The 27836-nt window shown below is 41.0% G+C and overlaps 1 non-coding gene and 1 pseudogene across 1 annotated transcript; one reads left to right on the forward strand and one right to left on the reverse strand.

Annotated features, from left to right (window-relative positions):
• Positions 1 to 575: 575 nt before the first annotated feature.
• On the reverse strand, positions 576 to 668 carry TRNAI-UAU (transfer RNA isoleucine (anticodon UAU)). The gene is given in 2 exon segments: positions 576 to 611; positions 631 to 668. It is a non-coding gene; the product is annotated as a tRNA-Ile (tRNA).
• Positions 669 to 4588: 3920 nt separating this feature from the next.
• On the forward strand, positions 4589 to 10040 carry LOC146173731 (uncharacterized; annotated as a pseudogene).
• The last annotated feature ends 17796 nt before the right edge of the window (positions 10041 to 27836 follow it).

Here is a 27836-nt window from a genome sequence, read left to right on the forward strand (position 1 = left end):
TTCGAGCAGAAATTGGGTAGAGGGCTTTTGTGCACTTCAACAGAAACGGCAGTATACTAGTGAGCATGCTTGGAATAACAGAGGGCCAATTATTTATATATTAATGAATAACGACGGCTAACAAAGGGCATACGCGGAAAAAGTGATTCGCAATGGGAACCGGCTAACGTGGGCCATGGAATTTGACGTGTCACGACCTTAAAGGCAGACCAGAATGGTCTTCACATTTCAATTTAACGTGTAACAAAGAGGAGAAAGTCTTTAACATGTACTTGATATGGTGATATAGTTGTGTGAAACATTCTGGAGGAAGTGTTTGTCCTTCCGAGAGACCTCATTTCGTCTGAATTGTAATCTCCCACAGTAACCTGCATAACCCGCACCTGGAGCGTCAGACCCGTAGCCGTGTTGCACAGTAAACATAACCGTCAATAACTGCACTAGGTGCGCATTCGTTGAACGACAGCCTCGATAACTTGTTTAGTCTTCTTTTAATGTCAGTGGCATTACAAAGCTTCGTAGCATTCTTTTGCGGGGTAAAACTAATTCAATAAACAAATTACCAAAAAATAACATTCCCCAGGTGAGGCTCGAACTCACAACCCCGGCATAGCTCACGAAGCACTGTCGTATAAGTACCGTGCGCTAACCAATTGCGCCACTGGGGAAGCACAGCAAGGATGCCGCTCTATCTGCCTTCATATCTTATCTCATCACCGTCCATCCGTTCCTCGCTCTCTCGACACATCCGGCAGGATCGTAAGGGCGGTATTGTATGTAAGTATGCGGCAAGCGTGCCGTTCTTCCTGTTGTCTTGCTTGTAACACGGCTGTCATTCTGTAATGAATCGGTCTGCTGGCGTATGCGCAACTGCTTCGTCATTCAAAGATAGAAGGCGTTCATTAGTTCAGATTATCTTGGAAAATAGATGCTGTTGCCTTGTACTTGGTGTTATAAGTTAGAAACAACGGCATAAAAACGAATGCAGTGGTATAGAGCGATATAAACACCAAATAATGCGGCGGCGATTCTTTGTGTGGTCTGAAGACGGAGAGCAGCGTGTTGCCATGTTTGGCCGCTAACTCTGCTTCCACCACGGTAATGGTCACTCATGCTCAGATGTCGCTAGCCTGGCCAGCTAAACGGTAACGTAAACATGGCAACAATGTTATATTGCCCTCTATATTAAAAATGGAGAGAATTGGGACTAGTTGGTGATTCCTAGTGGTTATTCGCGCTAACACCTAGAACGACAAGAAACACTCTCTGTATTACTTTTATACGATACTCATTCGAAAAACACGGTATTGTCTTCCAAAAATTGATTTTATATTCTGCCTTTTAGCACGAAAGAGCACAGGACATAAGGATTCCTTATTTTCCTATTAGCACAAACATAACTATTGATTGAATTATAGCAGTCACCTGGTGCGCTCTGCGTACATCGTAATTGCTTTGTAGGAAGTTTAGAGATTTTTTATGCTTTCTTGTTGCACACTTTTACAGTCCTTATTTGTTTAAACGCATTGTGCATTAGGCTTGTATGGGTTACGAATTACTTTTATCCCCTTTCTAATATTAACAAGTTTGATCATTAAGCAAACGGAGCCAGTTGTTTCAGAACAGACAAAATAAAGTTATAAAATTATTGTAGGCTGCTGTGAGCATTTAATAACTATAATTTACTCTCATAAGCTAGAATATCGCATGTTACTGACGCCCTGATTATTGTGACGCATTCACTATAATAACAATCATTACACGCTGGCTGATTTATTCTACTATTTAAGCACAGTTTGTTGCCTAAGCATCACCTGCTCAAAATGTTTTATTTTGATTTTACCATCGCATAAAAAAATTCTCTTTGGTTAAAACGAACAACTGCTCTAAACTGCTAAGGCCCGCGAAGCATAAATTCCGGGCCACTAAATCTTGCTTTCAACAGCTATTATTCGTTAAAACAGAAGCAGCGGGGTGCAACCGCGTACACGTTATGCTGTTTCTTGGGTGTAAGATTAGTTTCGCACTTGTTGACACAAAATAGCTGTTCAGTACAGCTGTTTGCAGAAGAAAGCACTGACATGGCTCCAAAGAAACTTAGTAATCTTTTGTAGCATTATTGAAAATTTGCCCGCTACTATTAGGCGCACAATATTATCGATGGAGAAAATAGTTCTGACATCAAAACAAGCAAGTAATTAGGTAAAAAAACTTCAGCCAACGAAGGAGTGATAAGTAAGGCAACACAACAATAGGGTAAAATTAAGAATTTTAAATAAGAGGGTAAAAGTCTCAGAGGAAGCAGTGAAAACTAAATACTCTTTTATTAAACGGCGCACGGAAAGACTTAGTAATACCTAGAACCTTTCTACTGAAATTCGTTGCCGTAAAGTCAGACTCAGAACTACAGTAAAATTCGGCAAAATTATTTTAATTTAGGAAGTTTTATCTTTCAAAGCGGAAGCTAGCTCATATATTCCTTAGTTCTCATCTTGCAGGAAGTTTGCTTGATTTGTTTTCATTTTAGTGCGCTGGCGCTAGAGGATTCCACAAAGCCGAAACGTCGTTGTTTGCCTTTGTTAATTTATGCGGTCTGTTTGATCTAGAAAGAAAGTGAATATGCCCGTGGTTTGTCCCAACTAGGTTTCTATAACGCGTCGCCACTTAAACAGGTGAGCTTCAATGCTCACTGCATGACAGCCCAACGCCATCATCCCAGCTGAGCTACTCCCGTGATCAGCTGTCACTGTATTCTGGTTTGAATTGCATATGTCGCACTTAACTTTCATTCATGCGCACACGATGCAAACCAGCCGCGAACACATCACACTCTTCAAAGGCTATAAGCAGTCCTCAAGTCGCTTACATTGCTAAATTAAGGTTCACAATCGCACAAAGCGAAATGACACGCGCGATGACGCGAAGACTACACTATTTCGTCATCGCGCTGGTGGCAGTGAAAACAGATAGAGAGAGTACAGGACAGCACACTGTTCTTCTTTTAAATATTTGAGACATCAAGATGGCTGGGCATTAATTGCCATTCAGCCGATTTCCTTCATTCTCCGAATTTTACTGGAAGCCAAGGAATTGTGGTCAAGTTTCTAACTGCATCAAAACATAATGCAGAAATATTGATACATTATGATCCGCTCTGCATCCCAAGAAAGATGTATGTTTCGTAAACAATCTCATGCACAACGAACTGCTACTGAGCTTATAGTAATGGTACGAAGGCGAAAAAGAACGTTGATGTTGTCACATGTTCTCATCGAAGCTAGCGAACAGCCTTGCACCGAAAACGATTAGCAACTTTATGTTGCTCAAAGTTGTCTTCTTTTTATTGCTCTCAAAATATAAAAAAGTAATCTCAAGCAATAAAAAATAGCTTTTCATATTATATTATATGCAACTATAATAACACCATTATGTGTGCCTACAGGATGACAGGTTACTTATATAAATTCCGCTAACAGAGCCTTTGGACGTTCACCGCTGAGCCTCCCGTGCCGTACATCATTTATCGCTACAGATCGGCGACAGAGCTCCGGGCTACGCATTTGATACATGCATACAAACATTGCTACACCGAGGAGAACAGAACCCCGCATCCTAAACGCAGGGGATCAATACATACTGCGGCTTCTGATGTAATTGCGTCCAGCGGTAAGGACGCATATGCATTATTTCTCACACTGACGGCTTTGTTGATATTCGATCTTGCTTAGGTGCGCTCGTGCAAGCCTCATTTCAGGTGTTTCATATTGGGCAGTCATATGCTGGTCAAAGCTCTGTTCAGGTTATCAGAAGGCTAAATATGTTTAGTCAATCGAAGCCCTTCTAAGCGCAAGCGCTGCTCACAGTTGCGTAAACATTATTGGTTAAGTAGGCAGGGCCACTGCCATATTGCATTATTATTTCTAATTTACGGCATCTATTTGGGGACTGAAATTACGATTGCTGTGGCATCAGGAATCACATTTTAGCTTAAGAGGGTACGCAGTGAAGGAAAGTGTTCGGGAGTTAAGTGTCACAGCATGGTACCCTTCATTTTAAGATATATAAACATTTTATGGCGCCGTCAGGTGTACAAATCCTACATGTGAAGCATTGTCAATTATTTTGCCAAAGTATCCAGTTATATTTATAACAGAAAAACCGATTCTTGCCCCATAACAACTTTCATCGTTGGTGTCTGCTCAATATAAAGTAAACTTTTTGATTTTAATTTTATAGCGAAATTTTGATACCAGGCGCATATAATGCATTGCACAAACAGAAATCTTTTCTGCTGTACTTTTAGGAAAAACGAGCAGCTAGAATGTACTACTCAATTTGCACTGACTTTTGAATATTGTAGCAGCTCTTGCCTTTTCTTCTTGTGGCCACAAAGGCTTAACACTTCAAGGTAGTACAGAAATGGATATAGAAATCAAGAAAATAAATGAAAGCATTATATTTAGAGGTTGGGTGACTAATTGTGGTATTTGTAAATGCCGAAGCTTAGGCAGAAATGATAAAGATGCCATTTTTTGGTGAATAATATAGGCGTCTCCTGTTTTTACCAAAGATATTCGACAAACCCAACATGGCATCCTTCATGGTTTATCGCTTCAGGTTGTACGACTGGATCTTCAAAATTTCTGGTGTGTTTTTCTTTCAAAATCTTCAGAGCAGCAATGAAGATAATATGGCAACGACATGGAAAACACCGCATCTAATCTAAACTTTGCCATACCTTGCCGTGTTTGCGGTAACGCAAACCTTTTTTTTTTCTTGCCAAGCGGCTGTTTAACTGTTCAGCAATATCCAAGATTTTACAAAAACTGTGTTCGTATTTGTGTTTATTGTTGTTTCTCTGAAAGTGCTGATTAGCATATCTTTTATAACTGTGAAGTCACCAGGCCCGCTGGGATTTTTCAAACACTCAGCCAACTACGAAAGACTATCGAGGTTCCCAGCCCCAAAACAATGCAACCAGAATTGCAATCGCTACGTCGTTCGATTTATTCTGGTCCTTGCACTCGCGGCAAGTGTCGCTGTTAATTCGTAGTTCTCTTTCTAATTCATCGATAGCCTTCAGTGCAACGTTGTTTTGAGCGGATTCACGAAAACACTTTTTGTAGCTGGCAACTGGCTCTTCTACGTGTATGACATGGTCCATTTTGTCGTCATGAGGCTCTGCATTGAAGTACTCTGGCTGTACATCAGGCATCAGCACGAAGTTCTTGACGTTGTCGTCGATGGTGCTTCAGGAACGACATTTGCCAAGGAAGCCACAGAGATTGAAGAGATCAGAATTAACCTACGCGCAATCTTTGAACCAAAGCATAGGCTTAATTTAATATGGGGGTGGTCAATCGGCGTCCCTGGTGCAAGCACACTATTGGTATTATGTATGCGTCTATACAACTTTCGTTGAAACTTACTTCTCGACTGCACAGCAGCTGGTTTTAACATTCTGCACCTTTTCTTTGTGCCTCGACTTCTTCGACGTCGCTGGCTTGGGCCAAGGAACGGCGAGAGAAATAAGATGGATTTTTCTTTTTATGTCGTCTAAATAAATGCTCCTTGTCTAGATGGTAATTCGCGTAGCTCGTACGTAGTAAATAAAAATCTGCATCGTGTTAAAATAATCTGTAAATTAAATTTAAAATTTGGTACTTTGGAAGATAGATTAGGTGACAATATGTTCTCTTTTAATCATCGGATTTGGGTTAGGGTAAGTGTTCAGCGTATGTACGAAAAAAGATTAGGGCATAGTTTTTCTTAGGCATGCTGTACGAGCTTGGTAATGACAGACGGATTTTGGAAGCACTGTAGTTCTAGAGTAGGCAAAAGCAAGTAAGAAAATTTGATTACTACTCTTATCGCTGGATATTATAGATCGTGAACGTCTGCAAACTTTAGACTGCTGTTATGTTTGAAAACAAGGACGCATGTTTTATTCTATATTAAATTTTAGGACAGCTTGCTTTAAAGCTATTCTTATTTCACTTAGACACTAACATGAGTTATGTGATCCAGAGTGGTGGCTCAGTGGCTAGTGCGCTCAACTACAGAACCGGAGTGCACAATTGTCCCTGCTGAGGCGGCCCCTTTATGATGGTGGTGAAAAGCAAAACACCTGTGCGCTGTGCAATGTCTGTCCATGTTAAAGAACCCCGGGTGGTCCAAATTCCGGACTCATTCATTACGGCATCCCGAATAGCATCAGCCGCATTGAGACGTTAAACCCCATGAACAAACCAAATCAAGGCAAACATGTGTCATATTTACTGTTATTACTTACCCAAAGTTAGCATTTACCTGCCTACGGGATCATGTATGCGTTTTGTAGCTCCACAACAAATACATGGTGTTGGAAGGAAGTTGTAAATTTATCATAGAGTTGCTATGAATGTACAAGTACGTGGATTAGTCAGAACCTTGTAAAAAAGGCTGCGACGCGTTTTATCTGAAAGATCTTTCGGGTAAGGTGAATACATAATAGAGACTAGAAAACGCCAAAAGATGACTTAATATTTCGACATCGGAACAAAAACTCAATTTCTCAAATTTATTTGGTGCCAAAAAAGGAAAAAGACTTAGCAACCAGCCACGAGTGTTTCGGGAGAGTTTTAAATTTACTTGAAAACGATGCATTCTCTCTTATAGGGGCAGGTAAATATATCAGCTCGTATTTTTACAAGCCATAAAATCTGCTAACCAATACTTTCGTTACCTACATTTAACTGGGAATTAACTGATTCGTGTTTGTCCTTTTTTCTTTGCTTCAGCTCAGAAACTTAAGGCAGACAATGCAAACAGCTCCTGCCTACCTTGGGAACGAAGCGTACTTTAACCAAGTACGCATCCCTTCTCTGCACTTTTTTCGGGACGTATGTGTCGAAGCTTTCAGAGACCAATGCTTAACATTTGTTATTCACGCGTTACAGATCCGTTGCCTGCGGGACTCCATCAAGCCTAAGGAAATTGCGTTGTCTGGAGCTAACTTTTTTTTTCAATGACCCATCCAGCGGTTGTCTGGGTAAGGAGATTGAATTTAAATTTTTAAAGGACAAAATTATAGTGTCAATTACGCCATCCTGCTCGAATAGCATAAAGAATCATAATGTATTTCTTTTCTGTTGTCTACATTAAACAATTTATTTATTTCCCTACGGCATTTATTCAGTGCGACATTTGCAGCTTTCGACAAGGAGCCGAAAAAAGAAATATTTCTCATACAAGTAAGACAAACGCTTAAACTATATTCGGACCTCGTTTCACCCCACATCAACACAATAACAAAGGTCAGGAAACGAGCGCAAATTTTAAAGAATATTTATGTAGCTATTATTATAACGCTACACCAGGACGGTAAAGCTCTGTGCAGCCTGCAGGTATGCTTATCATAAATGTACAGAGCAGGCAGGCCCGAGCGCACAGTCGCTCGACTCGTGATAAATTCTCCCGACTCAGGAAGTTTTTGACTACATCGCTTTGAGTTTTGCACTACTGCCTAAGAATGTAGAGCCCAAATCTCCTGCTTCTTTTTGGCGGTGGAGTCGTTCGCCGTCGGAGCCGTTGCCCGTGTAACCGAGTCACAAGAGAGTCACAAGGCAAAGAAAATTTCTCATAAGAAATGAAAGAAGAGCCACGACCTCTGCGCCGCTCGCTTCTGAAAAATTCTCTTTGTCTCGTGAGAAAAATAAAGAGCGCTTCGTAAGTACACATGCATAAAAAAATTTCTCTAATTCTTTGCCTCAATATATCACGACAGATCTTAAATAGTCGCGCTAAAATTTAGCATTACGGAGCATCGTAACAGTCCTTAGAATGTTGTTTTTTCACTAAGAAATATCTGACTCCTTCATTTTTTTAATACACAACAGGTTTCCTTTGTTTTGTTTTTTACCTCTGCATGGTGATCATTAGAACACAACTATAGGACTGAATTCAGAAGGCATAGCCTAGCCAGTGCCAGAGACTTAAAACTCGAACGAGGCCCATACCCTCTCTGAGCATAATTAAAACCTGGGTCTGGTCAGGCTGAGTTCTTTAACATTACTACTCTGCTTAGCTCAAGAGCCTCCCTATAGATATACAAGTAAGACATTAGGCATGGTCCGGTCATTTCTTAGAACCCCTTTCCGCAGCAGTAACAACGTAGTTAGGCGTTTTCCGAGATCTACAACTTTTGCTTTGACACTTTTCTTCTCAAGCAAATTATTTAAAATAGGTAATTAGTATTTACTAATTGTTTGACTTCAGTGAGCGAAAAAAAAACGCATATTAGCACATGCGACTCAGAACAGATCTTAACTGATTTGACTGCGCTGTGGTTCACGGTAGTATTTAGAACCTCGGTTACATTCAGCCGGGAGACCCTGTATATATGCGTTGATGGCCTGCCCATCAGATAGCTCACATGTTTACACAGGTCGAGCAATGCGCACTAACCAGGCAATAGGAAACTGAGACAGTAGCAGATTATATTATAGTATCGAGCTATTTCTCACCTGGCTCTTATAGGACCAAGTAGCTGCACTTCAGGCCAGAAGCTGCGTAAGATTATAATGGCTGAGGCGCGGTGTCACTTTATTAGAAGCCCTGGAGCGTTTTATATGAGCGTCGAGGATATAAAGAAAGCCGACTTCAAACACTATTTACGGGGCATTATTTACAGCAAATCGGCATGGGCTCTGATGTCTACAAGCTAGACTCAACTGTAGTCTCACAGAGGCGGCCGGGGAGACTACGACGCGTCCCATTCTTGCAAGCGGAGCTGCACTCTGCTAACGCTCGTGAAAGTCTCGGTCTCCAGAGGCACTGTGCTCGCTTATATAACCTAGAAAGCCGTTAACACTGAAATTGTCTAATCCGGAGGCATCACGTGACGGCAGTCCGTGAGGACCAGTCAGCGAGCCATCTGATCGCTCTCTTCAAACCTGCGCGGCGCGAAGGTGACTCGCCGCTAGGGTTCCGGCACAGGCACGTCTGGGATTTAGAGGGCGTGTTTCAGCACGTCCCTCACCGATGCTTCCTCGCGATGTGGCGCTCTTTTGCGGAGCAGTAACAAGGCTCGCAAAGAGGGGGTCAGTAGGAAAAGCTTGACTTTCAGCTGAGCGGAATCCGGGTAGCTTGCCAGACACAACAGCATTCTGATTGGGCGTCGTTGTTGTTCCGCTGCGAAAGATTATAAGCCAATGCCTTGTACCAACAAACAAAGCTTAAATATTTCTTAGGTACAACAACTAGGTCGCCCTATTTTGTAATATATGGCAACGAAACACCCTTTTCAAAGCAGGTATCAATCGAAGAACAGGCAATATAACGAAGCGACCCACGCCGGAGGATCGGAACTCCTCATTTACCCTTGAAATTAAATTACAAACCAGTGATGAGTGAGCAGCCTCAAGACGTTGGTGAGTTTGCGCTTTCCTGGACGCTTGCGAATTATTGCAGGATAGTGTTATAAATGCAATCGACTGAATCAGTTTCCTATGTGTACGGACATTTCGTATTTCGAAATTTGACACACATTTATGCCTTCTGCTTAAGACTGTGATACGAACAAATACGTGGCATTTTATACAACATCTCTTCGTATGATATCCTCGGAAAAGTTTGCTGGGGTTTTGGCTGTTTTGGCGTAACATTATGATACGAGAAAAATTGCGCTTTTAAACAAATTCCTCTTTTGAACAATGCTTTGCTTGAAATATCACTGGAATTTCTAATTCTGTGCGCTTATTTCCAAGTACTCTTAGGTGCATAATATTGCGATACCCTAAAGTATTTACCAGTGTCTGTTTGGAGCAAATCAGGCATGAGGGTCTGTTTGACACCTAAAATTGCCTGCCTGGAATGGGCTTTACCAAATTAGGTGTACCTATCTTGAGAATACATGTACATTTATGAACGATTGTAAAGCTATTCCTTTTATTTTATATGTGAGGATCGGCAGATTATATTTTTTTCGGTCCTTCTTCTAGTTTGCAGGATCAGTCCTCACGTACACGGTCATCCTCGTGCAAACAAGTCAAAGTGTGTAGTAGCGCTGTCCTAACGGCAGGTATAACTTTGGCCGGCGTCATCCCATTGTTTTGATACAAAATGACGTTGAGTACTTAAAACATTCCATTTGATGAAATAAAGTTGTAAATAATACAGTAATTTTGAAATCATTGAACAACATGCAGATAGGCTTGTTAATATCTTGACGCCATTGTTAAATGCAAAATATAATATCCTCCTTGTTTGATTCTAAAGACCTTTGATTTCCTCCCGCAGGTTGGATCAATAGTAAACGATCTTGTTTTGCGGACGTATTCACCATAAATAAATATATGCTTTCTGGACAGTAGGCTGATTTCAAAGCACTAGCATAAGCCATAGAATAATTTATGCAAACCTAACTCCTATTTTAAAACCCTAAGGGGCTCTTCCCATGGTGCCACACCTAATACATTGCACTCGCCCATATGCTGGCCCCGACCTGTTTCATTCCACATGAATTCAAGGCTGAAGATTTCAAATTCAACGCAGCTGCAAGTACTTGTACCTGATATGAACACGTAATTCTGTAACAGATATGAATGCGCAAGTAGCAGGCTGCCTTTGATTACAGCACTAGGCATTATAAAACGTTAGCTCGCTCTAGACAAACTTCTTATAAGAGATTGAAACTAGCTGAGCATTTCGCTGAGGCCGTTAATCTAAGGGTTTAAAACATGCATCCGTAACTGTCCGTTGCTGTAAATAATTATACGGCTGCTTCCAGTCACCGTTCGCCATAATTCCTGTAACTTAGCGCACATTTGCTGGTTATCTGGGGTGTAAGAAGAGAAACGGAGCGTATACTGTAGACTTCACGGCCTGTTTGCTCTTGTCTTAATGTGCGTGGAGCGTACAAACGTGGCCTTTCCACAGGAGTGACAGAAAGGTGCGTACACCTTGCCTAATAAGCACAGGTAAGAACAATCGCTTGAGGGACTTGGAAACATCTGTGGGACGAGAACCTACTCAAATTACATGTGACCCGATTGCTTTTCTGAGCGGTTGCATTGAGCATCCATATGGTTTCCTGGATAGGCATTTTCTATCGTCCTACTAGAGCTTTCCCTTTTCTAACCTCGCCAAAGCGCGGATATTTATTTCAATGTGAACACCTTACTTGACTCATGACGAACATTTCACGTGTGCAGGGTGTGTCCGCGGGATTCTATTAGATATTGGCGGGGTTCTGTCCAACCTGCCAGAAAAAATGGTCCTTTAACGGAGATCGAACTGCGACCTCATCGATTCCCAATAGAACACATTAACCGACTATGCCATTTCGGGCACGTGAAACATAACTTTGCCCCCTTTATCTACCGTTACTGCCGTCTCCATGAAAACTTAGGAGCCCGACAGCCACGCCTTCACCTCGGTCTTCAGGAGGTAGCGTAGAGGACGCCATCTGCCGCCAGCAATGAAGCACAAGTGCCGCAACGAGCGCGTGCCATTGCCGTCGAGTGGTGCTGCTCACCTCGAATCCAGCATGAAAAAATCCGCTGTCCTACACTCTATGATCGGCGGGTTTTTGTGAAATAAACACTACAGTAGAGCCAGCCCCAAAGGCTTTCCCCTTATCGCTCTTAAGATTCTTAAGTTCATCAAGAATTTTGCTTCTTTTTACAGTTCCCACAATAATGGCATAGTTTCCATTCTTTTGAGCTTGCATTGCTAATCGGGTCAGCTATTATTCACCGACACCTTTGATCAGAAGCTGTGGTTTCACTGCGTTTACAAAGCACATGATTGTTCACTCTTCCCACACCATGTGCAACGTTTCATTTATTCCACTCAGATCCGAAAGAAGTAGCAAAAGATAGGGTATGAATTAATATATAAAAGGGGCTACAAATGAAAGACAAAAGGCTGGCAGTTCTAGTAAGGTCCAAGAAGGAACGACGATTAGGACCTTTTGTCCAAGCAATATAAGCTGACGGGTTGCTTGGCTAGAGACCCACTGCTGTCAGGTGCCGAATTCTCGCCGGCTTCAGTGCAGGGCAAGTCCACCTTTCAACGTATTAAAATAGATAGCGTTTCCCGTACTTGAAGCGAGAATTATAAAAAAAGCGAAACTTGTAGCTGGGTGAGACCAACGATATATTATTTGTGTTCATGTAGTGCTCCTCAGAGTATTTTTTATTCTACACAATTACCTTATTAACCAGGATGCACAAACTTTATTATTCCCTTGGGGCCAAGTGCACATTATTAAGTTGTAGAGGGGCTTAAGTTACAACCAACCCAGGTTCTTTCTTTCAGCCTACCGCCTTCGTGGTCGTTTCTTCCAGAATTTAAAGAAAGCCTGTGAAATATGAAAAAAACCACGTGACGGCAGCCTGGCGCTACCGCATTATAGCACTGCCAAAGTCGTTTTGAATTAACAAAGCGTGAACGCTCTCCGTCTTGAAATGAACGGCTGACGGACGCTACTATCAACAGCCTAATCTCAAAACTGTGGCAGCACATTTTGCCGGAGCACGAAAAGGCCGAGCCATGATCAGAGATCAGCGATGGGCAGGCCACAGGCAGAAATCATGGAAGGAGATTTTATTGAGTTATCACACTGATTAAACAAAAAGGAAGAAAAGTCACTCCAGTCACCTAATTTATTGCAGGCTCGGCTTTTTTGTTCATATGTGTCATGGTGCAGCGGCAGCCGCAAACTTGGGCATCGTCACCGCGTAGGTTTCACTCGTCCAAACGTTCCTAAACGGCTCCAATTTTATAATGCATGACCATTTTGGTGAAGCTTTTTTATATTTTCCGGGCTTTCTTCAAATGGCGGACAAAACTGCTATGCCATAGGTACGTTGGTAGAAAAAACGGGGCATGTTTCCGTACCTCCACCGCAACTTGGTCCCAAAGGGAATAACAAATAAATTACAAAATTGATCTCGGTTATTTCAGCGCATAGTGCACATACTCTGAGGAGGCCTACATGACAGAACATTATATGGCATTGATTTCGCCAAGCTTCGCTGTACCAGTGGTTTTTCAGTCTTTGGTTCAAGCTATGTGAAACATCATGCATGTCATTTTTCATGCCCTCAATACGCGCCTTTTACCATATACCGTGGCATCCGTACAATAGTTGGTTTATATCATAAATAGCATTGTATGCAATCTTTCAGGGAGCGTGATGCACCTGGTAGTGATTTCGTTGTTTCTGCCAAAATTTGGGTTCTTGATGTATAAAAAGTATAAATATTTTTTAGCTCTACAACGAGAAAGATAAAAATAATGAGAAACACTGAGAGGTGCAGCACGCTGCCTTTATGCCTGTGCATTCATAATGCGAAATTTGTTTGCCTTGTTTCAAGCATCTGAGCACCCCACGCCCCTATTTTTAGACCATTTCGTGTTGGATGACAACCTTCTGGTTCTTTCGCGCAGAGATTCGCGATAATACGAATCTTTAATACTAATCTAATTCCGAGACTTTTGTGCTGTGGCGTGGCATGTTACGTTATTCTGCTCATAGCCTTTTACCCATTATAATACTATTAATAGACGTTCGGGCATGTCTTAATAAGCGACCCCCCCCCCCCCCCCCAACCACATCTATCTAACACTAAAAACTAGTTCATTTTGCTGACTTTCCTTTTTCTAGGGAAGCATGTATCGAGTTGAGCCAATGCACCTCAGGTGCGCCAGCACGCACTTAGTAAAAAATAACGAGTTGCGAAAAAAACTGTTGAAAAAACGATATAATATGCGCAATCAGCTTCCAGGATAAGTTATATGTGCATAAGTTGGTTACAATTTCTGAATTGATTTCTGGTTGCTATTTTCTTCTTCTGACAGAGTAATGAGGTCTGCATCCAATGTCATCACATCAATCGCCGTCCTCTTCACGAACTTCGTAAAGCAGATGTCACAGCCATTTCCGACATGGCTGCGACTTTCACCCCATTGTCAAAGGATCAGTACTTGTTGCTATGTCCATACCTCGAGGCCTTATAGCATGAGTTTCATTAGGGGAGAACGGAATGGAGCAAATAATTTGTATCAATCAAACATCCAGTCTGATCGAATGTGCTGACTCGCGTTGATGCTTCACGCCATTAATGGTGCCGAGATGGTGAATTTTTTATACGAATGCCCGCAGCAGGACATTTAGACGCGTGTCGTTGTGCCTCCCGTGCCGTAAATCATTTACAGCTACCGATAAGGGCTGGAGCTTTGGGCTGGACGTTTGATACAAAACGGCAAACATTACTGCATCAACAGCAATGCAACCAACCACCCTTCGCCCAGTAGATCAATACGCTTGTCGCTTTTGACGTAATTGCGTCCAGTGGAAAGGGCTACACATACGCTTCGCCTCACACTTACGGCGCTGTTGACATTCGAACGTGCATAGGCGCCCACTCGGAAGCGTTACGTTGGATACGTGTCGTATTGGCCGTTTACTCTCAGGGGAGAACTCTTTTTGGAAAGTCAAGGTGCTGAACGGAACGTCGTAAAATAAAGCTCTTCTCAGCGCCAGCGCTGATCACAGTCGTGTACACGACATTGGGTAAGTATGCAAGGCCACTCTAATCTTGCATAACTGCTTTTGCTTCGGAGCACTCAAATCAAGCCGTACGTTACATGGCGGCGACATCAGAAATCAGGTTATTAGCTGGAGGTGAGTTTGTAGTAAAGAATGACGTTCTAGAATCAACTATTCTAGCATAGTAAGCGCCATTTTTAAAGGTGAAAGCATTTTCTAGCTCTATCGGTTGCGCCAATTCATTATGTCCAACACTGGGGATTGCTTTTCAAAATGGCTTCTTCACGTTCACAACAGTGACACTTACTGCTGCTTTATCACAAATTTCAACGTTCGGGCCTTAAGAATAAAGTGAACTTCTATAGATTTTATTGCTAGACCAATTTCATCGTAAACAGCAATGAACAAAGCAGAAATCAAATTTTAATTCGCGCGCTCTTAAAGAAACCTTTATCCAATACATGTTTCGCGAAGTGGACTGACTTTTTTATATTGTGGCAGCTGTTACTGTTGTTCGCTGGTGTCGCGAATATATATTATTCCAGAGCAGTACAGTAGTGAGTAGAGGAATAAAAGAAAGATATTACTTTGTATCATGCAGAGATTATATCATATTTCGTAATTTGATTTCTTTCAGGTAAACGCCTCAGCTTGAGCCAAGGTTATAAACATGCCTTCGTCTGGTGAATAACACAGCGTATCCTGTTTTTAACAACAAATTCGACAAGCATAATATGGGCTCTTTCATGGCTTACTACTTCAGGTGGTATGGCTGGATCTGCAAAGTTTCTGGCGTGTTTTTCCTTCAAAATCTTCAGAGCAGTCATGAAGATAAGATGAAAACGACATGGAAAACACCCTACCTAATCTACGCTATGACATGCCTGGCCGCTTTTGCAATGATGCAAACCTTTTTCTGTTACCAAGTTGCTGTCGAATTGTTCAGTAATATCCAAGATTTTACAAAAATGGTGTTCGTATTTGTGTTTTTAGTTGTTACTCTGAAAGTGCTGATTAACATATATTTCCTAACCGTGAAGTCGCCGTGTCTGCTCGAATTTTTCAAAGAATCAGCGAAGTACGAAACACAAGTGCGATTCTCGGCACCAAAGAAATGCGGCCAGAGTAGAATTTGTTACATCGGTCGATTTATTGTGGTGCTTGCATTATTGGCAAATGTAGCCGTCAATTCGTACATCTTTTTCCTGTTTATTGATAGCCTTCAGTGCAACATAGCCTTCAACCTGTTAATGAAAGTTTTTTCCGTGGCTGGCAACTGGCTGTTCTATGTGTACGACATGGTCCATTTTGTCGTCGTGAGGCCTTGCATTGAAGTACTCCGGCTATACATCAGGCATCAGCACGAAGTTGTGGCGTTTGTCATGGATGATGACCAAGTCACTGCTTTCGGCAAAAAATCCAGAAGGATTGAAGAAATCAGAATGAACCTCTGCACAATTACTGGCCTAAAGAATAAGCTTAACCGGATATGGGGGTGGTCAATCTGTGTCTGTGGCGCAAGCACACTCTTGATATCGTGCATATGTCTCTATACGTCATTCGTGGAGAAAGGGTTCTCAACTGCGCAGCACCTGGTTTCCATTTTCTACACTGTTTCTTCATGCGTCGATTTCGTTGACATCGCTGGTTTGAGCCAAGCAATGGTAAGAGAAGTAAGTTGTTTTTATATATCTTAGAAAACAATGTCCCTTCTCTAAATGACAATGTGCGTACCTCGTCGGAACAAGATACAAAACTGCGTATTTTCAAAATGCAGCACAGATTATGTTTGAACCATTGCACTTTGCTGCGAGTGGGTGATGCAATTTCTAAGAGTATTTTTATTCCCTCTGAGTCATATGGTTAGGGCTAGCTCAAGAGAACATACAAAATAAATGACATGATATTTTTATTTAGCCGAGCAAAACAATGTTTGTAAGATTGATTTTTATGCAGTAGTGTAGATTCGGCTAAAAAGCGATGGAGAAAAATTAATAACCACTTGTTTCTCTGTATGTGATAGCACGTTAAATTGTGCAAACTCACCTCTGCTTTTATGTATAAAAAACGAATATTATTTTTGTGTAAGATTTTATCCTTTCCTATTATATATTATAAAGCCCTTTATGTTTCAATTAGCCAGTAACATGTGTCATAGTAAAATTATTACTTACCGTAGGCTGGCATTTAGATGCCGGAGATGCATTGAATGCGATGATTCTGATCGACCTTAAACTATTGTGTAGGCAGGCGGCTGTGAATTTTATGAAAAGGGTCTACTTCCTAAATGCATGCGCCCTAGACCTAAGATTGTACGAAAAAAATTGCAACGCGTTTTATCTGCAAGATGTTTCGTTCATTCTGAGCAGCATAATGGAGACTAGAAAACGCCGAAAGAAGACATTGATTGCTGTTTCGAGCTCGCGATAAAAACGCAAATTTACTTCGTGATTTTGTATTACCAGAACAGGGACGAGACTGAGCAACAAGTAGAGAGTATTTCTAGAGAGTTTTTACCTTTAATTCAAAGCTACGCACTGCCCCTATTACCGTGTTTGGTAAAGATATCAGCTCATATTTTTAAGAGTTACAAAAATCTGTTCACTAGTACTGGCTTGCCTTATCTGCTATGCGAAATTATCTGATCCGTGGTTGTTCTTTTTTGCTTGTTCCAGCTCAGAAAATTAAGGCTTTCATTGCAAGCAACTCCTATCTACTTTGAAGACGAAGCATATTTTAATCAAGTACGCATTCTTTCTTGTTTGTTGGAAAGTATGGTTCAAAGTATTCAGAGATGAATGCTCAACGTTTGTAATCTACGCATTACAGATTTGCTACCTTCGCGACTCCATCAAGCCGAAGGAAATTGCATTGTCAGGGGCTGGCTTTTTTTCCTTGACTCAGCCGGTGGTTGTCATGGTAAGAAAATTTACCTTCCAAATATAAAGTTAAAATTACCAGTGCCTATTAACCCATGATGACCAAACAGGCATAAAGATGAAGACTTTTTAGTTGCTGTGGCATGCAATAAAGAATGCATTGATTTCCTTAAGGTCTTTAGGGGCCGCCACGGTTGCAGCTGATTAAAAGGCGAGCGAGAAATGTATTATTTCTTCTTAATATATCAAGACAAACACTTTGTGAACTGTCTGGCCTAATTTGAATAGAAATTAAATAATAACAAAGTACTGCAGAAAGAGTGCATAATTATTAGAACATTGGTGTGGATATATCTCTCATATACAGCAAGGGGTAAATACTGTGCATCCTGAAAAAAATGATTTTCGTACGTTTTCAGAGGATGTCATGCCCAAGCGCACACACGTTCCGAGTTGTTTTAAATTTTATCGGCTCAGAAAACGATCGGACTACGTTGCCTAAATATTTCACTGTACTTTTTTAAAATACGACTCAGTAAATAAGTAGCGTACTTTTGCTCAATCTCCTAACGCCTTGCCTTCTTTCATGTGCTATAAGTTTTCATTTTCTCCATTTGTTTACCCCTGCTTTGTCATTGTTAGCACAAAACAATGGTTGAATTGAGAAAGCACAGTCTAGCCAGAGCTCGATACTGAAAGTTGCAGCGAGACCCACACCCTCTTAGAGCATAATTAAAGACTGGGGCAGGCTCGGTTCGAGCACTTGACAATATCACTCTACTGAACCCGGGACCGGCCCTACAGGCAACACGTGAGACATGGTACGGTTCAAGCCTCATGGCCGTTTTCTCAGTACAGAGTGCAAAGTTCCCCTTCCTACAGAAGTGAATATATGGCCAAAATAGTTGCTATCGAGATAATGGTTTAAAACTTCATTTACTATTGACACCACGAAACAGTCCAAAAAATCGCCGATTCGTCGGCCAGTTTACCTGGTCTCATTCTGTTCGATACCCGAGATCCAAACAAACAGCGTTAGAATTGAGGACGGTAAATTTTGCTTTATAACTACAAAAATCTGTGAATATTTATGGTCTTGTAATATGCACATATTAAAAAGTCCTCCTACTAACTGCAGGGATAAATTCTTAACGAAGGGGATGTGGTAAATTCATGGCGGCACTGGACCGTTTCTTGCGAAGACTAAAAAGAAAAGCACATGGATACTTCTTGTATATGCTTGAAACCCTAAGTACCCTTAATAGATGTGCTTTCCAATTGCGTTTCTCTATGCGTCGAGCTTTAATTTAGGGGAATTAATGGAGGCAGTCAAAGGGTACCTTAAAAACAGGCACTGTCCCATCGAGCACTCAATTTCGGGCCCTTTTCAAGTTGTTCTCCGGAGACTTTAAACGTCCAGTCAAAAGCAATAGCACAAATCAACGACAGAGGCGAGAGCCTTCTGGCTGACCTGAATGCGTGTCGTAGCTGATAGGTTAAACGCCTTCGACTGCATAAGCCTGCTGCTTAATATAGAAAAACGAACTTGTGCAGTTGAGCTGTGTCTCACGCATTATAGCGCGCCGTTATGACCTCTACCGTAGTTGGGACCGGCCGCTGCAGTTCAGCGCGCTTCTTTTTATCTCACCTTGTATCGTTATACAAGGCCAGGCGTACGAATCCGAAGTTACTTTAGTATATCTCTATAAGTAGGTGCGAATGATCCCAAACTCCAGATTAAGCTCTCTCTATCATTCCGCATTCATAATTAAGTACCAATACGGGTTAAGAAAATATTGCAAAGATTGTAGCAACGGGGTTCCGATAATTGTGAGATGTTTCGGGCAAGAGCAAAAAATATTGTTTGCAGTTTATCTCCCTTCAGGAAAGCATTGCATTAGCAGATAACAAAAAATAGGATAATTGCCGTCCACATGCGTTTTTTTTTCTCAATACCACGGCCTTACTGCATCACGGTCGCTGCTAGAACGCCCCAAGTAATACGTTTGTAGGCATTCCCTTTATATACTGACTGGAGTCCAGTTCGGATCTGCAATTTCAAGCATAATTCCGGCTCACGCAAGAAATTTCAAGCCCTGCGCACGGCCCCGGTGTGGGTATGAGACATTTTTTTCGACCTTTGCGACCACGTGCAGTACTCTATTCCTCTTATTTGGAAATGTTTTGACTAGGCATATTGCCGCCGTGCTGCTGTGTGCGCAGCTATTGCCAGTGCTGCAACCAACCAAAATATTTACTTGCATTTGCGATAAATATGAACAATCCGATTTCATTGATAGAATTTAAAAACAAAATTAACATTCTAAATCCAGACATTACTAAAAACTGTGCATCTCTGCTAACGAACTCTTCTTATCCATTTTGCACATTATCCAAGTGGCACGACTAACGTGAGAAACCGCTTACGCCGACTACCACTGACCACCTGATTGCTATGTGAATTAAAAGATTTCATATGTTATTTCTGCCATGTTTGGCAGGTTCATAGCCCGATTCATCTTCATTATGACAGTAATTTTCGGTTGTGTCTGAAAAATGTATCTCTCAGAATTCACTGAATGCTTAAAACGTTATAGCAACACTCATGCCCCACACTTACGCACTGGGGAGCTCAAATCCTATTAAAAGCAATGTTTTCAAAGAAATAATTTATTTTTATAGAAGTCTTCTCCACAGCGTGAACTCTGCTGCCGTGCTCATCTACAAAATAACCGAGCGTAGGAAAGAACCAACGAGCAATTCTTAGTAATGGAAATGAATAACTCCGGCCAGGTGCACAGCTCTGTGATAGCCATTTTGTTTTTGTTTGCAAACGCAATATTGTTTACCTCTTCCGAATAGCACTACCTTTCACTGAAGAAGTAATTTTGGGGGTAACCGCTTCGTGAAGAACTAATAAAATATGAGTTGGAATTAAGATATTGACGCCGTGTCACGAAGGCACAGTGATTGGTTATATAATTGAAGGCATCAGCGAAAAAAAACATATACGAAGTAAATTAAAACCGTAAAAAACAAGACATTCAAAATTTCTTTCCTTCTGTAAGTGTGCGTCGTCATTATTATCGTTGCGAAACAATATGAGAACAAACCGTGCAACAACAAGACCAGCTTAAAATACTGCTGATAGTGAAACACGCAGGTCCACACTATTTTGTAGCATGACACCGAGACGCCATTTTTTAAACCAAGCAACGGCAGAAAAAAGGCAATATAACAAAATGGCTCGCGCTCAAGCACATCTATCTTTCTCCGTTTTACCGCTGCAAATAAATTAAAATCGGCGATGAATGAACAGGCTCAAGAAGTTGCTCAAATCCAGGTTTCTTGGATTCCTTTTATTTGGCGGGATTGCGTAATATTTTAGAATAGTGTTATGGAATACTGATTAAACCTAAATTTGAATTGTTTACGAAATTTTATTTTGAAAGTTTAAGTTCAGCTCCTGCCTAGTGTTTAAAACTGTCATGCGAAATGAATAGGGAGCGTTTCTCACAACATAGACAAAAGCCCTAATGGAAGGAACATCTGCAATATTTAGGTTTTTACGTACTTAATCTTATGATAAGCAAAAAACGGTGCTCATAGTTATTGCTCCTTTAAGGAATACTTTGTCCAGTGCCTCTGCCTTCGCTTCCATCATGAGAATTTTTATTCTTTGTGCTTTTTGCAAGTACATTTAGGCACATACTAACGGCACGCTTCAAAATAGTTATCGGGTCTCTTCCGCGCAAAGCAAGCAGGTGCTTGCTTTTTTTAAACTAACAATATCCATGGTGGACTGGCAATGACCAGATAAAGTGTACTTACCTTGTATAATACGTGCGACTGTTGTTAGGATGCCTGGAATGTGACTTTTTATAAGAATAATTAGCCAATTATTGGTCGGTGAGCTATAATTCTTTCTGTCCTTTCCAGCTTGCAGGATCAGTCATCACGTACACGGTCATCCTCGTGCAAACAAGTCAAAGTGTGAAGTAGCATCATGCAAATGGCTGGTACCAACACCACTCTTTCGCCCTCTTTTTTATTCAAGAAATTGTATTGACTACTGTTGAAATAGCACTTTGTGCAATAAAGGTGTCAATAATGTAGAAAATTGTGAACGGTCACTACATGATTAACATTAGTGAAATAATTTTTCTCTTATATAACATTTCACAGCGGTACACTTTCGCATTTACCGCTTTAAGCCCTTGTAATAGTTGTTTCAAATATTTATTTTTTCTAAGAGTCACCTTGCTGGAATCTGCTTACCGACGACGACATTTTGCAGCAATTTGTGGCCTTATTTATTGGAAGTATGTTTGGCCAAATGCCTGCTTGGTTTTTACATTACGTTCTATTTCCTCATCTGGTTAAAATATTTTTTTTTTACTGGCTGATTATAATTACCGCACAGTGCATTATGTTCGCTGCTGATTGATGATGAGCTGGTGTTTATTATTTTCACTTTCATTTCTTGTCTTTTTGTCTCGAATTTCGGACAGCTGTGCTTGTAATATTTCTTTGTCTCTATTTAATTATTTATTCAATTCTGTAAGCCTTTATGGCCTAAGCAGGAGAGGCATGCAAACAAAATCAGTATAGAATGAAAATTGCAAATAACTCCTAAAAGCATGTTCTTAGGGCAATACAAAATAAGTACAACAAGCCTTAAATGAAACGAAAACCGAATTCTCAGATTTCGAAATCAAAAATTATAAGAAAAGAAAAGTAAGCCAAGTAATGAAATATCTAAAAATGATGCGCAAATATGCAGCAAAAAACCGCGAAGAGAAAACAGCAAAGACAGTAAAGAAGAGAAAAGTAAAACGATCAATTTGGGCAACAAAAAGCAGAATAAAAACATTTCACATCAGCATTTGAAGTTTTCAATTTAATCAATGCTGGTTGAAGAAGTAGAGGTAAGTTCCAATCTGTTATCGTGAGTGGAAAAAAAATGAATTTTTAAAAATGTTAGTTCTGATGCTATATGGGTGTTAAAGAGTCACCGGGTCGATGTGCTGTTCGGCGTGCCGTAAGTGGCGTTATGTACGGGTCAGCAGTGAGAGTAAGAAGGTTAGTTCTAAGAAGAAACGTAAATTTCAAGCGCTGAATTTTTCTTCCCATTTCCAGTGTCGCTATTCCATGTTGTTTCATTAGCGCTCTCGGGGATACAGTTGTACGGTACTTTCGATACATAAACCTAATTGCCTTACGCTTTATTCTTTCGAGGGCGTGAATGTTAATTTTGGTTCAAGTATTCTATAGTATGCATACGTATTTAGGTTTTGGCTTTACTAATTATGTATAAGCTAAATGTTTAGTTTCAGTGCGGGCGTGCCCCAATGCATGGTAAAGGCAGTTTCCAAAAGGCTGTGTCACGTCAGATATGTGAGTATTCCAGTTTAGGTTATTTGTTTGCGTGACGCCAAGATACATACACTCCCTCACTTCGAATAATGGTCCTATCCCGAAGGCGTAAGGGCAAGAAAGTTTATCAAGTATCTTGGTTTCACGTACGCTCCCTGCGAAAATCTCTCGTTTGATTGAAGTATTCATAAAAAATAAATAGGCAAAGAGTGCAATCCTTTCAAAGCCTCTGAAAGGCATACAAACGAACAGGTAAGTATGCTAACGCCATTGTGTTGTGCAAAATGTGATTTTCTCCTTTTCCGTAAACGCAGGCCTGTGATTCACTAGCTGTTCTTCTGTTCCCAGCAGAAGTTTGGTAATACTGAATCAGACAAATTCTACACAACTTTCTTCTGGAAATGAATGCGTCTTAAAAAATGATTACTTTATCGAAGGCAGACTGATCTCAAGAGCCCTATCCTAAGCTTTACTTCCATTAATGATAACATTACTCGTGGTTTAAAATCTGAAACAGCGCTTCAGTGATACCACAGTGATTAACTGTACCCACCTGTATCTTAAATCACAAAGCATTTGCGTTCAACGCAAATGCTTTTTATATTTTATACGCACACAAAATTCTCCAACAGAGGGGATTGTGCAAAACAGTAGGCTGCCTATGGTTACACCCCTTGAGGCGGTAAAAACACAGCTCACGTTCGGCAGTATGGTGCGCATCAATACAAGTAACTCTCCGAGGAATTTTTTCATGTATGTAAGCCATTAGAGCATTGTCATTGCCGGTATTCTAAGGATAAAATACCTGTATACATAATCCTCGTTTATCGTCAAAAGAAATTAACCGGCCGCTGAATATCCTGCAGGATATCCTGGAAATGGAATATCCTCATATTCAACATCTGAAAGGCAGGTTTGAACGCGAAATTTACATTCATGGTGAATTTGGATGATAAAAGAGTCTTGCTCATTGGAGGGTCAAATTCTAAAGTTAAAGCTCAGCTACTTTGGTCATCTGATGAGAAGAGAGGAGTCGCTGGAGAAAGATTTGATGTTGGGAAAGGTTGAGGGTCGCCGGAGAAGGGGTAGGCAGCGATCGCGATGGTTAGATGGCATTCTCGAGGCATTGCAGATGAAGCTATGTGATGTTAAGAAGATAGTGAGAGACCGGAAAGCGTGGCGTGACATGGTCCATAGGGTCACGAAGAGTCGGACACGACTGAACGCCTGAACTGAACTGAACTGAACATAACGCATGTAACTTAGCTTCGACACACTGTTACCTAGCGCATAGGGGGAGAAACGGGGCATATGAAAGCATTACCTCTTTCAAGCACAGAATTTGATTTTTCAATAAATTTTCCATTTTATTGCATAAAGGGTAAAAAATCATCAAAAAACAATATTGCAGAAAGTAGAAAAAATTACTTATTGCTCTTTAGAACTTATGAGGTGGTCAGTGCTGCTGACCACCATGCTTGAAGGGTCTCTTTATGGCACACCTTCATCACTCTATTTATCTCTCAATATCCTGCAGAATATCCTGGAAATGGAATATCCTCATATTCAACATCTGAAAGGCAGGTTTGAACGCGAAATTTACATTCATGGTGAATTTGGATGATAAAAGAGTCTTGTCTATAACGCCATTCATGCATGGTGGTACGTGTAGCTGACCACCATGCTGGTATTGATATGGCGGGTACAAAGGCGCGTTTTTCACAACACTAACATCCTTACAGACACCTCCCGCCATCTGGCGGCTGCTTCAGAGAACAGTAAAATAATAAAATTCAGCAATAATTTTTTCCAGGAACACCAGGTGGCTCTGCTAAAAAACAATTTAAATGGTAGTCAGCAGCGCTGACTACCGTGCCTGAAAAGTGGTCACGAAAGATTCTGGACCGCTCGGCCCGCGTGTGCATACTAGGTATGCGTAGAACACGGAAATCCAACTGAGAGGCGCGTACTCCACGCTTTATATGAGCACAAAGAAACAATAGCTGGGGGTCCTTTTTTGCTAGTTGGATTGCTTCGAAATATGTAGGGAAAATGCGGGCCTTCGTTATGAGATACGCACCAAAGTCAACAATAGCCCCTCACCAAACGCAAAGCATGAGGGATAGTTTAGCGTTACTCATTGCGAATTAATCAATAGTAGAAATAATTGAGAAGAAAGAACAATCAAATGACGACGGTGAGATCCGAGCCCACAACCTCCGACTGAGCTACGGCGGCAGCTGCTCGATATTCTATTTCCTTGGGTATATATGCTTGATATAACCTATCCTAGAGAGTGTTCGCCCGGTCCACCATATTCGTTAGCAATGGACGTTAAATATCTAATGATCCACCTGTATCACGTGAAATGTGGTCTGAAGGAGTGGGTGGGAGCTTTGTGATAGCCCTGTTACGCTACCTGTTGCTTCAAGGCTGCCAGAACAAAAGCTTCGTAAAGAATTGGCTTATACGATGGCTACATACGTATATACTTTATAAACGCAGGGCTCTCTTCTGGGCTCCCTTCGCATAAACTTCGATCGCATTTTATGTAAGTACCTGTCAGAACTACTCCGTACAGCTTCCGTATGCTTTTTGCATTATTTTCTATCTCGTGTTTGGCTTTTGCTTTTTCAACAGCGCAGAAGCTCGGGTGTTTATTTGTCATCTTGCTGCCGCAATATAGGCACCGTCTCTGTTCTCTTGAACGTTTTTTCATGTTAGGTTCAACCATGGTCCATGAATACCTCTGACCTGACGGGGTGGCTTTCAAGATCTAGAAATCTGGAAATCTGAGTGCTGGCGGGGCGACTTTCAATGTTTCCAAAAAATCCTACGACTGTTTTCTTTTTCTTTGTCGTAAGGTGTGTTTCCTTCGCTTAGCTCTGAGCGGAAGGAACTAGCGAAAATTTGCACTCTTCATTTCCTATGCCTAATTCGTCGATTGCACTAGCCAAATGAAATTCAAAGCCCTTATGCTGTGTTGCTGAACCCGCCACTGATACACATACCCGGCGATCAGAGTTATGTTATCCGAATAATGGAGAGTGTTCTTATTCTGCCTATAGCGGGCTTACAGCGAGATTAAGAAGAGATACAGTGCAATTATAAAGCACATCCAGCGATAAAGCTACGCTTGTCTGAAAAAATAATGCATGTGAAAGACATTCGTGCCCGCCTTCACGGTACACGTGCTTGCCACCGTACACACCATTGAGATAAGAAAATGTCAAAGAGCGTGTGCAGAAGTTTCAGTCCATTAATAAAATAGACTTTATATTTTCTTTATGTCCTCTGAATACTTTGCCCGTTTGGACTCGGCAGTCAGTGGAATAATTTGTCATCTTTATTGTCGCTAGTTGGAGATTCATCGTGGCAGGGATTATAATGACCGACTGGCTCTTGATGACTGCAGTCCGAGGGATCGCTCTGCTTGGTTGAATATTGAAGTGATATGGCAAATGTGGCGGCCCAGATACAAAACACGCGCTGTGTTGGCATATAGAAAGCAAGAATATTAATCCTAATGGCAATACGAATGCATATTATTGGGTCCCTACTGAAGGCCAACGCTCTCCAAATGTCACCATTAGTTGGCCTTAATTATACAATGAAAGCACATTTTTAGCGTTCTATGACACCTGATCAATTAATTGTACTTGTTTAGTACGAGAGGGAATAAATGGCAATAGATACATCTATAGCTAATTTCGAATTTTAACAGCACAAATAATATTTAAGCAAATGGTGCAGATTGAATCTATGATTACTCTTTCTTTTCGCATCATCTCTAAAGAAGTGAGGATCGTCGCTGTTGCTCGTCAACCTAAACTGCAACGTTTTGATGTTGTTGCCTTCATGGGTTAATATGTTCGGAAAGTTCGTTACTATTTTAGAGCACATATTTGCTGCATTCAGAACAGTTTCGAAGCTATTATTCCACAGTAGCATGCACTATCAACGAGGAGACATTGATGACACCATTGTGTTAATCAAAGCGATGAGTGCCTGGTTTTCGGTAACGAATTGCATATCATGCTCTCCGCCCACTCGCAGCACTTTTCAAACACAATATGTCGAGCAATTAACGCTAAATGGATTGAGTGGCACATGGATCCCAAAACGTACAGGTGCTTCCTTTTCTGCTCAAATGATTTTTATTTTAATATCTACTCTGACACCAAACAATTGAAAATTACACGTGCAAGTCTTCCTAATATTTTAAATTTTACATAAGTGCTTCCCATGATTACATCTGCATATGCATTTGTTACCTGGTTGCAGATTGATAGTTTAGAGCATCTACGCTATATTATGCCTGTTGCACCCGAAGGTATTTCTCTAAGAGAAGAATACCTACGAGAAAAAGGCTGCGTATGATTACCGTGGTGGATATACTAACTTATCCATGCATTTGACTTATATAAATATTGCAACCTGCCATTGACTGTTGGTTCAAACATTCAAGATTTAATAATTATGTTAGAAAAATCAGTCTCCAAAGTCTACTTTTGTGGTAAATGAAGTAAACAGATTGATTTGTGGCAACGTTGCGGATAGTTTATGTCACAGCTTTAGCACACTGTTACCGTTTCTTGGCTCATAAGGCGAGTAACAATGCGTATAAGGGAGCTAATTAGGGGCATTGAAGGTGATAACAAAACGCATGACCCTTTAGTGTGTTCATGTTCCAAGCACAGGTTCCTGGATTTTGGTCTTATTGGGATGAACTAGGCCAAATTAACTGTATTTGTTTCTTGTACATAATCTATAAGCTGATTTTTCATACAAAAACTGGAGTGGCATTGAAGCTCTGCTGCAGAACCCTCACAAGCGACTTGTAAATACGGTCACGATCGGTGTTCTTGAACACATGAGCGCGTTCCGCTCTATAATAAGATACCGCACAGCAACAGGGAAGAGACATACTCGCCTTTTAGAAAGTACATAGCGTGTATGGCGCTGAAAACTACACCAGAAGGCACTGGCTTGCGTCGACTAAATGGTGCACATTCAATGAAAACGCACACATTGTTATGCTATGG

Source organism: Amblyomma maculatum, chromosome 11 (genome assembly GCF_055883805.1).
Source record: "Amblyomma maculatum isolate TAMU_Amacu chromosome 11, ASM5588380v1, whole genome shotgun sequence".
Classification (NCBI taxonomy): domain Eukaryota; kingdom Metazoa; phylum Arthropoda; class Arachnida; order Ixodida; family Ixodidae; genus Amblyomma; species Amblyomma maculatum.